Source organism: Sus scrofa, chromosome 8, assembly GCF_054392235.1.
Source record: "Sus scrofa isolate SSC_HxYL_T2T_F1_AM1 chromosome 8, Sscrofa_HxYL_maternal_Yorkshire_Landrace_v2.0, whole genome shotgun sequence".
In the NCBI taxonomy this organism is placed as follows: domain Eukaryota; kingdom Metazoa; phylum Chordata; class Mammalia; order Artiodactyla; family Suidae; genus Sus; species Sus scrofa.
The window spans coordinates 123,845,550-123,861,202 of record NC_139390.1 but is presented as its reverse complement, the minus strand read 5'-3'; the positions used below and the strand labels follow the sequence as shown (position 1 = coordinate 123,861,202).

At 32.5% G+C, this 15,653-nt stretch overlaps 1 long non-coding RNA gene across 14 annotated transcripts in view; it reads left to right on the top strand.

Moving 5' to 3' along the window:
* The window catches only part of LOC106507803 (uncharacterized), a 638,301-nt gene that overhangs the window by 476,727 nt on the left and 145,921 nt on the right, over positions 1-15,653 (top strand). For 6 of the 14 annotated variants that reach the window (XR_014813296.1, XR_014813298.1, XR_014813295.1 and 3 more), the window contains one exon: positions 728-786. The exons of the other annotated variants lie outside the window; for them this stretch is intronic. This is a non-coding gene — a long non-coding RNA (uncharacterized LOC106507803). The remainder of the gene's footprint in view (positions 1-727; positions 787-15,653) is intronic. 14 annotated transcript variants of the gene reach the window in all.

Sequence of the window (15,653 nt, the reverse complement as noted above, 5' to 3'; positions counted from 1 at the left end):
ATCACCGAATATGTAGATCAGCAGATTAGAAAGGGTTTTCTCTGGGGATATGCTTACTGTGTAATGTTTCTTGAAGGCATACTCAAAACTTTTAAGGATAATGTTAGAAATAAATCTGAATATGTATGTAGTCTATGCTGGACACAAGGAGATGGAGCTCTTTATATACATCTTACCCCATAGCAAAAGAAATACGATTGCTTATTTTATTTCACTTTTGAGTTTCAAATTGTGTATTTGTGTGTGTGTGTGTGTGTGTGTGTGTGTGTGTGTGTGCGTGCGCATGCGTGGTAGGGGATTATTTGATATAGTTGAAAAGATGTTACTACTTCCAAAATGCCTTTGTTCTGTTCTATTGTATCATGTACACTTTAAACAAAGTGTGTATTTATGAAGGAAAATTTGAGACAGCTATTTATAAAATGTTCCATAGAGAATGCATACTTACATTTTTATTTTCTACTGTATTTTTATGGCATACAGTTTTTGTGATCAGTTAATTAGCAATTGGTTAGTCAGCAAATATATATTTAACAATTTACTATGTTCCCAAGCACTATGGGAAGTAAAAAAAGATCTTAGGCATCTTTTGTCCTCAATATATGATTAATATGGGAAAATAGATGACAAAATAAAACTGAGACTAATTTCCCAGTTTAAAGCATTACCACCTAAAAATTCCACACCAATTTGTTCTCTAGTAGCATATGTTTTTTCTGTCCTATAGAAACAAGAAACTGATAATCATCAACAAAATCTTGGCAAACAAACTTCCTTCATAATAAGGTAAATATATAAAAATAAAAAAGTTAAAAATTAGAATTATAACCACAGAAGAAATTGTTTTTCTCAAAACCTTGGAAGTAGAATCCTGTATTCTAATTATAGACTTTAGTTTCCAAAGGAGGAATAAATCAAAGATGTTCACTTGGGTTCATTATCAGTTTAACAGTTGCATTTTTAATTGAGATTTTAACTGAAATAATTGTAGGTTCACATATACTCATAAGAACTATTTAGAGATATTCCATGAATGTATACACTTACCCAGCTCTTCCAGTGTTAACATTTTGAAAAACTGTAGTATAACAACCAGGGTATTGACATTGGTACAATCTGATTCAGATTTTCCCAATTTATTTGTTCCTGTGTGTATGTGTGTATGTATAGTTTTGTGCAATTTTATCCCATCTAGGTTTGTGTATCCACTAAGGTAGTCAAGATACTGTACAATTTCATTGTCATAAGGATCCCTTGGATTTCATTTTTCTAACCACATCTACTTCCCAGCCCTTCCTAGCCTCTGGTAACCATTAATCTGTCTTCCATTTTTTTAAATTTAGTCATTTTGAAAATGGTGCATATACTGAATCAGATAGTATGTAACCTTAAATTATTTTTTTAACTCAAAAAATTCCCTGAAGATGCGTCCAAATTGCAACATGTATCAACAGTTCATTTGTTTTTACTGATAGTAAGTATTCCATGCTATGTATGCATGAAAGTTTGTTTAACCTTTATCTGTTGAAGGAAATCTGGGTTGAGTATAGCTTTTGCTGTTACAAATAATGGTGCTGGAGTTCCCGTCGTGGCGCAGTGGTTAACGAATCCGACTAGGAACCATGAGGTTGCGGGTTCGGTCCCTGCCCTTGCTCAGTGGGTTAACGATCCGGCGTTGCCGGGAGCTGTGGTGTAGGTTGCAGACGCGGCTCGGATCCCACGTTGCTGTGGCTCTGGTGTAGGCTGGTGGCTACAGCTCCAATTCGACCCCTAGCCTGGGAACCTCCATATGCCGTGGGAGCGGCCCAAAGAAATAGCAAAAAAAGACAAAAAAAAAAATGGTGCTACAAACATTCACATACAGATGTATATAAGTTTTTATTTCTCTGGGATAAATGCTCAAGGGTGTAACTGTTGTAATCATTTGGTAACTGAATGTTTATTTCTTTAAGAAACTGCTAAAAGTGTTTCTAGAGTGGAAGTTTTACATTCCTATCAGCGATGTATGAGTGACCCATTTTCTATTCATGCTTGCTTGCATTTAGTGTTATAACATTTTTATGAGCCATTTCAGTAAGTATATAATAATATCATTCTTCTACTAATTTACATTTCCCTGATGCCTAATGATGTTGATTGTCTTTCCATGTGCTTATTTGACACTTTATCCCCTTCAGTGAAATGTTTCTTCATATGCTTTGACTTTTCTAATTGGGTTATTTTTACTATTGAGTTTTGAGATTTCTTTATATAGTCTACTTACTCTTGCAGGGGGCAGGGGAGGTTCTCAGGTACATGGTGTATTAGCTTCCTATTGCTGCTGTGCCAAATTACCACAAACTTAGTGACTTTAAAACAATACAAATATATCATCCCACATTTTGGAAGGTCAGAAATCCAAAATGAGTCCTATGAGGCTAAATCCAAGATGTCAGAAAGATGGTTCTTTCTGGAGTCTATGGGGAAAAAACCCATTCCTTATCTCCTCATTTAGGCCACCTTCATTTTTGCATTGTGACTGCTTCTCTCCAGTCTCTACTTCCATTATCATGTTGTCTTCCCCCTGTCTGGTCCTCCTATGTCCCTCTTATAACAACTCTTGATTGCAATGCTCCCCAAACCCCCCCTCCCCACAATGCAAGATAATCTTTCCTTCACTTCTGCAAAGTCCCTTTTGTCATATAAGGTGGCAGCCACAGGTCAAGGGATTAGGTTGCAGATATCTTTGCAAGGGAGATTATTCATCTATCCCACCTTTTGTGTAAATATTTTCTTCAAGTCTGAAACTTGTCTTTTCATACTTTTCACAGGGACCTTCAAAGTGCAAAAGTTTGACTTTTGATGAAGTCCAATTTGTCAGTGTTTCATTTTGTGGATAAAGTCTTTAATATTAAATCTAAGACTGCTTTGCCAAATCCTAGGTAGTGAATATTTTCTTTTATTTTTTAAAATATTTTATAGTTTTACATTTTACGTTTAAGTCCATGATTCATTATGAATTAAATTTATGTAAGATATAATGTTGATTTGAGGGTTTTTTTTTTATGCCTATGTATGTACAATGATTCCAGTATCACTTGGTGAAAGATTTATCATAAACATTGTACCACTGAATTGCTTTAGTACCTTCATCAAAAATCAGTTAAACATATCTATGTGGTGTTATCTCTGGATATTTTATTCTGCTCCATTGATCCATGGTCTATCCTTCTTCCAATAATACAAAGTCTTTATTTCCATAGCTATACAATACACTTTATTATTGATCAAAGGATTCTTCTCACTTTATTCTTCTTTGGCAGATTGTTTTAGCTATTTTAAGGGCTTGTGCCTTTCCACTGTAGAGCAAAGTGGTCTAAGTTTACTAAAAAACAAAACCTTATTGTGATTTAGATTGGAATTGCATTAAACATATACATCAATTTTGGGAGAACTGATATCTTTACTAAGTTGAGTATTCCAATTTGACACAGTATGCTTGTTTATTTAGGTTTTCTTTGATTTCCTTCATCAGGATTTAGTAATTTCCAGAACAAAGTTTCTATACATGATTTGTGAAGTGTATATGCAATCATTTCATCTTCCTTGGAGCAATTGTAAATGGTCAGAATAGTATTTTACATTTTGATTTCCAAATGTTCGTTGTTAGTATTTAAATATGCAATTGATTTCACCAGTTGATCTTATATCCTTTCACATTGATGAACTCTCTTGTCAGTTTTAGAAGTTTTGGATATTTTTATGTAGGTTCCTTAGAATTTCTATGTAGACAACCATGTCATCTGCAAATAGCAGTGATTTTATTTTTCATTATCAATCTATGTGCTTTTCTATCTTTTTTCCCTGCGTTATTGCACTGGCAAGTATATCCTGCACTATATTTCATAAGAGTGGTGGAGAGTGGACACCTTTGCCTTGTTCCCAACCCTACGGAAATGTTTTCAGTCTTTTAACATTTAGTGTGAATTTAGTTTTGGGGTATGTTAAATAAATTAAGCTGATGTTGTTCCCTTCTATTTCTAACTAGTTGAGCATTTTTATCATAAATACATGCTGGATTTTTGTCAAGTACTTGTTGTGCATCATTGGTTATGATCATTTGATTTTTCATCTTTAGTTTGTGAATCACATAGATTGGCTTTTGAATGTTGGATAACTAGGAAAAATCTTACTAGATTAGAGTGCATAATTGGTTTTAATTTCAAATTCCACTTGTTCATTGCTAGTATATAGGAAAGGAATGGACTTTGTATGTTACTGTATCCTTTAGACTTGCCATATATAATTAGTTATTACTTCCAGGAGGGTTTTTGATGTTTGATCAGTTCTTTCATATTTTCTAAATAGATGATCATGCCATCTGTGAACAAAGACAGTTTTATGTTTGTTTGTTTGTTTTCCATGTCTACTTACCTTTCATTTCTTTTTCTTGCTTTATCGCATTAACTAGAACTTCTGAGATGATGTTGAGAAAAAAGCAGCAAATAGAGACAATCTCTCTGTAGGTGATCTTAGTGAGAAAGTTTCTCACCATTAAGTATGATGTTAGTGGTAGATTTTTTGTAGATATTCCTTAACAAGTTGAGGAAGTTCCCCTCTGAGTTATCTGAGAGTTTTTTTTTTTTTTTTTTTTTTTTTCATGAATGGGTATTGGATTTTGTTTAATGCTTTTTCAGCATTTATTATTAAGATCAAGTGATTTATATTATTTAACCTTTTATGTGATGGATTACATTAACTGATTTTTAAATGTTTAACCAGCGCTCCATGTGTGGGATAAATCTCATTTGGTCATGGTGTATAATTCCTTTTATAAACTGTTGGATTCAATTTGCTAACATTTTACTTGAGATTTTTAAGCCTATGTTCATGAAAGCTATTTGTTTATAGTTTTCTTTTCTTGTAATCTCTTTGTCTAGTTTTGGTATTAGGATAATTCTAGCCTCATAGAATTAGATAGAATGCATTCAATTTGCTTTTACCCTCTAAAAGAAATTGTAGAGAATTGGTATAATTCCTTCCTTAAATATATGGTAGTAGAGCCATCCGAGCCTGGTACTTTCTGTTTTGGAGGGTTATTAGCTATTTATTCAGACTTGATAGATATGGGCATATTCAGATTGTCTAGTTCTTGAATAAGTTTTGGCAGGTTGTATCTTTTAAGGCATTGGTCCATTTAGGTTATCCAATTCGAGGCATAGATTGTTCAGTGTGACTTTATTATCCTTTTAATATCCACAGGATCTGTAATGATATATACTCTTAATTTCTGAATTTGTGCTCTCCTTCTCCTTGGTTAGCCTGGCTAGAGGCTTATAAATTTTAATGCTCTTTTCAAAGAGCCAGTTTTGGGTTTCATTGATATTATCTATTGATTTCCTCTTTTTTATTTTAATTGATTTCTATTCTAATTCTTATTATTTGATTTTTTCTGCTTCCTTTCAAGTTTAATTTGCTCTTCTTTTTCTTGTGCCCTTAGAAACTTAGATTACTAAGATCTGTCTTTTCTAATATATGTATTCATTCAATGTTACAAATTTTTCTCTAAGCTTTGCTTCTACTGAATCCTGCAAATTTGCATAAATTGTGTTTCATTTTCATTTGGTTCAAAATATTTTAAGTTTTTTCTTGAGACTTACTCTTTATGTCTTATTTGGAAGTGTGTAGCTTAATCTCCATGTATTTAGGACTTCTCCAGTTACCTTTCTGTTAATGATTACTGGTTTAATTCCATTATGGTCTGAGAGTAGTCATTGTATAACCTCTATTTTTTAAATTTAAGTTGTATTTTTTTTTAATGTTCTAGAATGTGGTCTCAGTGAATGTTCAATGTGAACTTGTTAAGAACATACATTCTTCTATTGTTGGATGAAGTAATTAGTATATATCCATTGTATCCAGTTGATTGTATTGCTGAGTTCAACTATGTCATCATGGATTTTCTGCCTTCTGAATCTCTGTTTCTGATAGGATGGTGGTGAAGTCTCCAGTTCTGATAGTGGATTCATCTATTTTTCTTTCAACTCTGTTTTTTCTCACATAGTTTGACACTTTGTTAGGTGAGTAGGTGTTAATAATTGTGTGTTCTTGGAGAAATGATCCATTTATCATTGTGGGATGCCCTTCTTTATCCCTGATGGCCTTCCTTGCTTTGAATTCTGCTCTGTCTAAAATTAATTTAACTAGTCCTGCTTTCTTTTGATTATTGTTAGCATGGTCTATTTTCCTCCATTCCTTTACTTTTCATCTATATTTGTCTCTATATGTAAAGTGGATTTCTTTTAGACAGCATATGTTTGGACGGTGTTTTTTTATCCACTCTGAGAATCTGTCTTTTAAACAGTGCATTTAGATGATTGACATTCAAAGTGATTATTGATGTAGTTGGATTATTATTCTTCCTTCCATCCCTTATATGATAGCTGTAATTTATTTCACCTATATATAAACATATGCACACAGATATATATATAGTATACATAATTAAATTCATTGTTCCCATTATTATTTTAAAGAATTTGTTATCTGTTAGATATATTACAAATAAGAAAAATGTTTTTATTTTACCTTCACTTCTTTTAGGCTTTTTATTTATTATGTAGATCCAGTTTTCTGATTTATATTATTTTTATTTTCTCTAAAGGATTTTTAAAAAAAATTTGGTAAAGCAGGTCTACTGGCAAGAATTTCCTCAATTTTTGTATGAGAAAGTCTTTATTTCTTCTTTACATTTGAGTGATAATTTCACAGGGTACAAAATTCTAGATTGGTGGGGTTTTTTTTTTTTCTCTCAACATCTTAAATTTTTCATTCCACTCCCTTCTTGCTTGCATGAAGTTAAATGTAATTCTTATCATTGTTCTATAGGGGGCACTTTCACCTTCCAGCTCCCCTGACTTCTTTCAGGATTGCCAGTATTGTTTCTTTATTTTTGATTTTCTGTTTTCAAAATGATATGTTGACAATAGTGGTTTTTTGGCTTTTATTCTGCTAAGTGTACTGTGAGCTTCCTGGATCTGTGGAGCAGTGTCTGACATAACTTGAGTAAATTCTCAGTCATTATTGTTTGTCTCTATCTTTCCTCTGGTATTCCTATTATGCATATATTATAACTTCTGTAGTTGTTCCACAATCCTTAGATATTCTGTTCTGTGTTCTTTGTTATCTTTGATATTTGAGGAGTCTATCTATATATCTTCTAGCTCAGAGATTATTTTCTCATCCATGTCCAGCTCACTAATAAAAAGACTACAAGTCTACCAAGAAAACAAAGGCATGTTTGTTTCTGTTATAGTGTTTTTTATTTCTAGCATTTCTTTCGGGCTCTTTCCTAGGATTTCCATCTCTCTGCTTACATTGCCCATCTATTCTTGCATGTCTTCTACTTTATGTGTTATCTGAGCTGTTAGCATATTAATCATAGTTGTTTTACATCACCAGCCTGATAATTCCAACATCCTTGCCATGACACCTTCTGATGCTTGTTCTATCCTTTTGAACTAATGGTTTTTGAATTTTAGTATGCCTAGTGATTTTTCGTTTATATCCAGACATATTTTATTGGTTAAAAGGAACTACTTCACAGAGAGTTTTAGTAACGTGATGTGAGGTGTGAGGGAAGAAGCATTTAGTCCTATGATTAGGTTAGGTCTTTGTCTTTTTAGTGAACCTATGTGTCCAAACTATGAACTTCACCTGTGTTTCTTTGTTTTTATTCCCATTTAGGGAGGACAGAATGGCTGGAGTGAGTGGAGTTGGGTGTTTCTTTTATCCTGGGTCAGTTTGGCTTTGATAATACCCCAGCATTCTAGGCTATGGTTAACTAGTTTCCCCTGAGGGCAGGTCTTGTTAGGAAAAAATTCTCTGGCATATCTTAAAGTGATTTGTTTTCTTCCCTGCTGGAAGCCCAAGAGGATTTTTTTTTTTCCAGTATTTACTTTCAAAATCTGGTTGAGCTTCTGGATATAAATCTTACATGTATTATGGGGACCTCATTATGACTAGGTTCCCCTGAAGTTTTTAACTTTGAGACCTTTCCACACATTTCCTTTAGCAATTCATCAATTACAGTTCAGGTTTCCCTGGCTCTGGTTCCCTTGGTGGTTTTCCCTAGTGAGTCTCTGCTCTGGTAAGCTATGACTCTCTGCCTTTCTCTCTAGGGCAGCAGTTTGCCTTGTGTCCTTCATTTTCTGTGGGATCAAGCAGAGATGGTTTTTCAATCTGTTCATCTTTTCAGTTTTTTAGGATGAAGTGTTGACTTTCAAGCTCCTCACATGTGAAACTGGCCAATTCTTTTTACATATTGTTGCATTAAGTTTACTAATATGTTGAGCATTTTGCATCTAAGTTCATAGAATATAATACTTTGTAGTTTTTTTAAAATTTTACTTTTGTTTTTGTTCTGGTACTGGAGACTTATGAGGATATTACAGAATAAGCAAAAACAGATAAGTCAGCTGAATTGGAATGTATGTTATAATCTCAAATTTCTAAATATATAAGTATATCTAAACATGCACAGAAAGAAGGGAAATATAACACAATTATTAAGACTATTTATTTTTAGATAGAGGATAATGGATAATTTTTATTTTCCTCCTATATTTTTCTAAAACTTCCAAATTTCCTGCAGTGTGTATACTGCACATGATTGTATTCTTATCTGAAAGCAACTAGAAAACAAGATGATGGAAAGAATTTTTTTTTGTTGTTAGAGAAGAGGTGGAACATGTATTAGGAAGCATGGCCAGTGCTATTATGAATGCATTATACAAAAATCTGTTTTCAGATATTACCTTTCCAAAAGGAGGATCCAGGATAAATGTATTCATATAACTATTCCCTCCCTTGTAGTGGCAGGATAACTTGAAGTAGCTGAAACTATAAAAAAGAGACACACAAAATTTTTAAAAATAAGAAAAGAGAAAAAGAGCACAGCTGGGAAAATATTATGTCATCCCAGGGGAAACTTAGCTTTTGCCCTTGGAAATTTCTGTCTCAAATGCAAGCATAAGACACCATTGATGAAACAGATATAAAGGCCTTAAGACAATTACCCTTCAGAAAATTTTCTCATGTCCTACATTCTTTTTCTGTCTCCTCCCCTACATCCCATACGTAAAAATGGTTACATCTAAAAAATATAAATAGTTATATACCAATCATAGACTGGTAATAAGTAAGACTAACCCACAATAGTTCAGGACATGGCTATTGCAATCTCAGGATCAATTTATTCAATATCTCCTACCTCAATATCATGAGCAGCACCAGAAACAGAAATATGTCTTGTTGTCCTGTGTGTATCAGACACCAATTTGAGTTGGATTAAAAGTGAAGAGCAACTTAATGGAAGTGGAAGAATGCAGGTATAATCACAGAGTTCACAGAACAAGTGAAAAATTAAAGCTTAGTAGGGACTAAAAATAGAGAAATGTTAGTGATATCAACAGAAGGAATAAATAAAATATCTCTAGTCCTCTAACATTCACTTTACTAAAAAAAACTCTTGTTTCCTTGTCTCTTAAAATCTTGGGGTGGAAGGAGATGTACAGAGGGGTGGCAGAGAGGAAGAAATTTAATTGTGCCAATTCATGTGAGATATACACTTTTTGTCAAATAAAAACCATGATATATTTTGGAGGGTAAGTTGGAAGGTTATGATTACTAACAGTACTTGTCATCTCTTAGTTATTCAGTTTACATACAGTTCTCTTATACATCAAAAACTTCCTCTACCTGACATATATCCATTGTCACACATACTACTCTAAATGCACTCGTAATCTCCCAGATGGAGATAATCTGAAGTCACATGCAACCTCTACATTTAAAGAACATTCCATGCAAAAGCAGAAGAATACACATTCTCAAAAATATAGGAATATTTTCCAGGATAGATCATATATCAGGCTGCTAAACATTTAAGAATTCCTAGTACATTTAAGAAGGCTGAAATCATATCAAGAATCTCTTTGACCACAATGGTATGAAGCTAGAAATCAATTATAAGAAGAAAATTAGAAATTTTTCAAATGTATAGAGATTAGGCAACATGCTCCTGAGAATCCAATGGGCCAAAGAAGAAATCAAAAGGGAAATAAGGAAAATATATTGAGATAAACAAAAATAGAGCTACAATATACTAAAATTTATGAATGCAGCAAAAGCAGTTCTAAGAGGAAAACTTACAGGGATAAACTCCTATGTTAGAAAAAAAAAAAAAACCGCAAAGATATTTGAAAAACAACTTGAATTTACACTTAGATAAATGAGAAAAATGAAAACAAAATTAGAAGAGGGAAGTTAGCATAAGGAAACAAAATGCCAAATATCAGAGCAGAAATAAAATAGAGACTAAAAAGACAGTAGAATTCATCTGGGCCTGGACTTTTTCCCCCCTGGGAGGTTTTTGATTACTGATTCAATCTCCTTACTAATAATCCATCTGTTCAAATTTTTCATTTCTTCATGATTCAGTCATAATATGTTGTATGTTTCTAGGAATTTATCCACTTCTTTTAGGTTGTCCATTTTGTCGTCATGTAGTTGTTCATAATAATTTTGTATGATCCCATATTTCTGTTGTATCTTTCATTTCTGATTTTATTTGTTTGAATTCTACTTTTTTCTTGATGAGTGTGCCTAAAGGCTTGTCAATTTTGTATATCTTTTCAAAAACCAGCTCTTAATTTTGATATTTTTTTACTGTCTTTTTAGTCTCTATTTCATTTAATTCCACCTTGATCTTTATTTCCTTCCTTCTATTTCACTTGATTGTGAATTTTCAAATATGAAACTGCATTCACAGAAAAATAATTTCTCAGCTATAGACTTGAGATAATATATCATTCTTTCTCCCTTATCCTTCCATCCCCCTAGAGCCTAAACAAAGCAGCTCAAGCCTACCTGGCAAATAGTGTGTTAATCAGGCTGCTCAGATCATATCCAGAATATATCAACATAATTAAAATAGTTTTATCATTAAATTAAAGATCATAAATATATGCTCTTAAGAATGAACCCACTGATACTGATATTGAGAAGGCCATATTAATATTACTAGCTCAACGTATTTAAATGTATCCATTTTGATTGGCAATTTCTTTTGCAGTTTGGAGTTTGAGTCTCAGGGCTACAGTTTTGGATATAAAACCCAAAGAAACTTCACCCTGTCTTCTTAAATATTCCCACTGGATCAGGGAAATTACAATTTTTAGGCAACTTGGAAAAAAACAATAATCTATTTTAGGGTTGTCAAATGAACATATCTTTATTGATAGTAAACTAATAAAGCCCAAAATATCTTAATCATATGAACAAGTTATAAGAACTTAAGAAATAAGGCAATAAAGGAGTTCCCATTGTGGCGCAGTGGAAGTGAATCCCTTAGGAAACATGAGGTTGCAAGTTCGATCCCTGGCCTCACTCACTGGGTTAGGGATCCAGAGTTGCTGTGATCTATGGTGTAGGTTGCAGACGCGGCTCAGATCTGGCGTTGCTGTGGCTGTGGTGTAGGCCAGCATCTGCAGCTCTGATTTGTCCCCTAGCCTGGGAACGTCCATATGCTATGGGTGTGGCTCTAAAAAGCAAAAAAGAAAAAAGAAAAAAGGAAAGCAAGCAAGCAGGCAGGCAGGCAATAAAAATTAATCCATAGCACATAATCAAAATATCCCATACACATGCCACAAATATCAAGAACATCGCAAAGGAGAAAATGTCACATAGTATCAATAAAACACAGCCTATCACGTCCTAAATTTACTCAATAGCCTCCTAACTAGTTTCCCTATATCTGCACTTACACTGCTGAAGTATTTCATGCAGTATAATTGAGTGATTTTTTTTTAAAGTATAAACCCGAGCATATCACTTCCTACTTCAGTAAGGTCAGGAAGTGCATTTTCAAATTGAAAGTAAATAATAAACTTAAAAAGAAAAGATTACCTATGAATGTAGAAGGGTAAAGTGGATTATAACAGACTTGAATATACTTTGTATTTTTAACTTTCAGACCATGTAAATACTTCACATATTAATCAGGCAAATTTTACATTTAATATTCCTCCAAATCAAATGGAAAAACAAACTTATAAACCTAACCATATAATTCACAGAATAGCCATACAAGGAAGAATTATTCAAATTGAATAATTGTATTTTAAAGTAGTTATTTGATTTTACGTTACTAACGGGATATATGCTACAGACAAAAGAACTTAGTAAAGGTTTTACTGTTTTAGCAATTATATTGTTAGTTGTAGTGTTAATATGGTTACTATGAAATTGTTTAGGGTATGTTCTAGAACAAATAAAGAGAGGGACTGTATTGGTATCATTAAGAAATATTTCATCATGGTTGAAAGAAGGTAAGAATGAGAGTCAACATAATTTGTGTAGTGCTGAATTTGCCTTGAAAGAATAAACTCAAGATGTACTTTATCCTAACCTTCCCCTCTAGGACAGTAGCTAAAGAAAGATCTATAAACAATGATCAATCCAGTGGAAATGAGTAACTCTTAAGTGTTGACAGTAGTTTCCTTATAAAAACCATTAGCTCTCTTTGGAAAATGGTTAGTTTCAGACCTCAGCGTAAACTATATAGGATGAGTCTGAAACATCAGATTATACATGATTTATACTGTTAAATCATGGCAGAAAGACTCAGAAGCCAAACCCCTGGCAAAAGATGGAACTGCCTGAATATCCATAATAATTATAATTACAATGAACTCATTCATAAAATACATTTAAATCCATGAGTTCCTAAGTATATTCAAAAACACTTTGGCTATTTTTGGAAGATGTCAGGAATCAACTTGCCAGCTGAAAACTGTTAAGAAAAAGGAAAGAATTAAACATTCATCTTATTGTTTCTGTGCAAACTGTATCTTTTAAGTTAGTATCTTATGATACTTAAAAAGAGAATTTTATCTTTGTGGAAATATTCTATCTCATTAATGAAGAAATGATTGGATTGGATTTATATATTTTACAGCTCTATTAAATTAATGGATGTTAAGTAGTAATTATTATTAGCTGGTAATATTTTTAAAAAGGGATCAGCAACATTATGTGATCCTTGAATAAAGTTCACACAGCACAACTATGAAAGAAAAAGGGAGGGGAGGAAGAGGAAAAGAGGGAGAAGCAAGGAGAGGAGGAGGAGGAGGGGGAAGAGAGGAGAAGGAGGGCCACAGAGGCAGTAGCAGGAGTAGCAGAAGCAGCAGCAGAAGAATCTGATCAAGTTTATGAGTCTAAAGCAATTTATAGGTAACACAATAAAAATGTAAACATTTAATGTACTTTAATGTATCCCATGGCAATATAATCTGCAAACTCTAGACTGTGGCAAGTTCTATAGGATTATATATTTTATTCAACAACAACAGAAAGAAAGAAATATGAGAAGAAAAGTGAGGAGAGGAGAGGGAGGCCAGGAGAGGGAATATAGATGAAAAGAGTCTTTAAGAGATATGTCAATAAATTATGACCTACTGTTGTCTGAATTCTGTTTTAAGTAAACTATAAAACTTTTAAAAAAACATTGACAATCAGGAAAATATGACTGCAAGGTGGATAGTTAATCACACTAAGAAATAATTATTCATTTTTAAAATAATTGATAATAGTTATTTGGAAAGTGTATTTCTTTTGAATTGACATATGGTAAAGTACATGCAGAAGAAATTATGTGGGATTTGCTTCACAATAATTCAGGCTGGGGAAATGGGTGGGGTATTGATAAAACAGGATTGACTGTGTTATTAATTGTTGAAGCTGGAAATGGATATTAGGGTTTATTCTAGTACTCTCTCCACTTTTGTATACCTCTGAAAATTGTCATAATAAGAAATGTAATGAGTCTTAAAACAACGAAACACACAAACAGAAAATGTAAAAGGTTGGTGTCACTGAAGCTTCTGTAATTAATAGACTATTAATGTGTGGCAAACGTTTGAAACTTTCCAATCTTGTGTGTGTGTGTGTGTCTATATATGTGTGTATATATACATATATGTAGATACATATATGTATATATATATTTTAAAATATATATTTGCCATTAACAAATATACATATATTTGTTACATATGTATATTTGTTAATGGTAAAGTGTGTCATTAAAAAATGGGTGTCTGCACTGTAGTTTATGGTAAGGATATTCTACATCAAAATATATCATACAAGAGAGTTGTGGAAAAAATTTTCATCAACATTTAATGACCTAGCATCTTCTACTAGCCATCTCTATGAAAGAATACATCACCTCAGGAAAGGTCCCAGGAGAACAAAGCAAGGAAAGCATCATTAAAAAATAGAGGAGGCAGCAACTTATATTAATTAGGCAACAAACTCATAGGGAGGTTTTGTGACTTTATCTATCTATTTATCTATCTATCCATCATCTATCTCTGTAAATGCTTATCTATGTCTGTCTGTTTTAAAATTTACATCAGAATATAGATGGCAGCCAAATGATGCATATTAATTATTTGAATTGGAAACAAAATTAGACTCTGATGGAACATAAATCTCATTGGTAATTGTACTTAAGAATTGACTTTGCTAATCAATTTGTATCCTATAATTTGAGATAGTTCAAGGTTTTGATGGAAATATGTTTAAAGCAAAAGGTAAGATAAATGCAGTTTGTTTAAAACTGCATTGGCAAAGGATAATAAAATTTGTAATTTTTCCAGTGCATTCTGATTGTACTGAGATAAATAAGGTGCCCTAACTGAAAAAGTGGCAAGTATCATCAGTAATTATTGATGAACCTTTTGAAAGGATTTTCAGAAGCTGACAAAGTAAATGAAACGGTGACTAGCAATTCATTTTGCCATTTAGGCAGCTTTTAATTCTTTGCTTTCAATAAACCTGAAGGAACTTTTAGATCAAAGAATGTTTTTTATGATAGACCACTATATGATTTTAAGTATATAAATAAGGGACATAAAAACGATGTATTTAATAAATAAACTCTTCCATTACTGTCTACCATTATAACAAAAAGTTTTTGTAAATCTCATACCCATTAAAAAAAGCAATATAGAACTCATGATGAACACTGCTTTCTTCTAACTAAAGTATTCATTAGTGTGTAAAGAAAATAATTTTTAAGTCCAGCTTACTATACTACCGGATACTTTTCCAATATATTTTATCTTTAATAATTAATTATCAAAACTGATCATGTACTTTAAATCAATTGCTTAAGAAAATCATTATGATTTTAATCCTATAAACCTTTTCACAATTTTTTCAAAATTCAGAGACCTAGAAACACATAGACACAGATAACCTATTTAAGTTGCAGAAACGTGTGATCTGTTATTAATGTTTTTCAAGATTAAAAATATATTACATCTGGAGTTCTCTTGTATCACAGTGGGCTAAGGATCTGGTATTATCACTGCAACAGCTTGGGTCACTTCTGAGGTGTAGTTTGATCCCTGGCTTCGGAACTTCCTCATGCCATAGGTGTGGCCAAAAATATATCTGTATATTACATTAAAATAAAATTATGCTGTAAAAATGAAATAGGAATACATAAATATGAAAAATATAATGTAATTTTTGACTATAACATAATCTTTTACTAGAATGTAATTTTAATAGACTGAGGTATAAATCAGATGCTATGATATTTA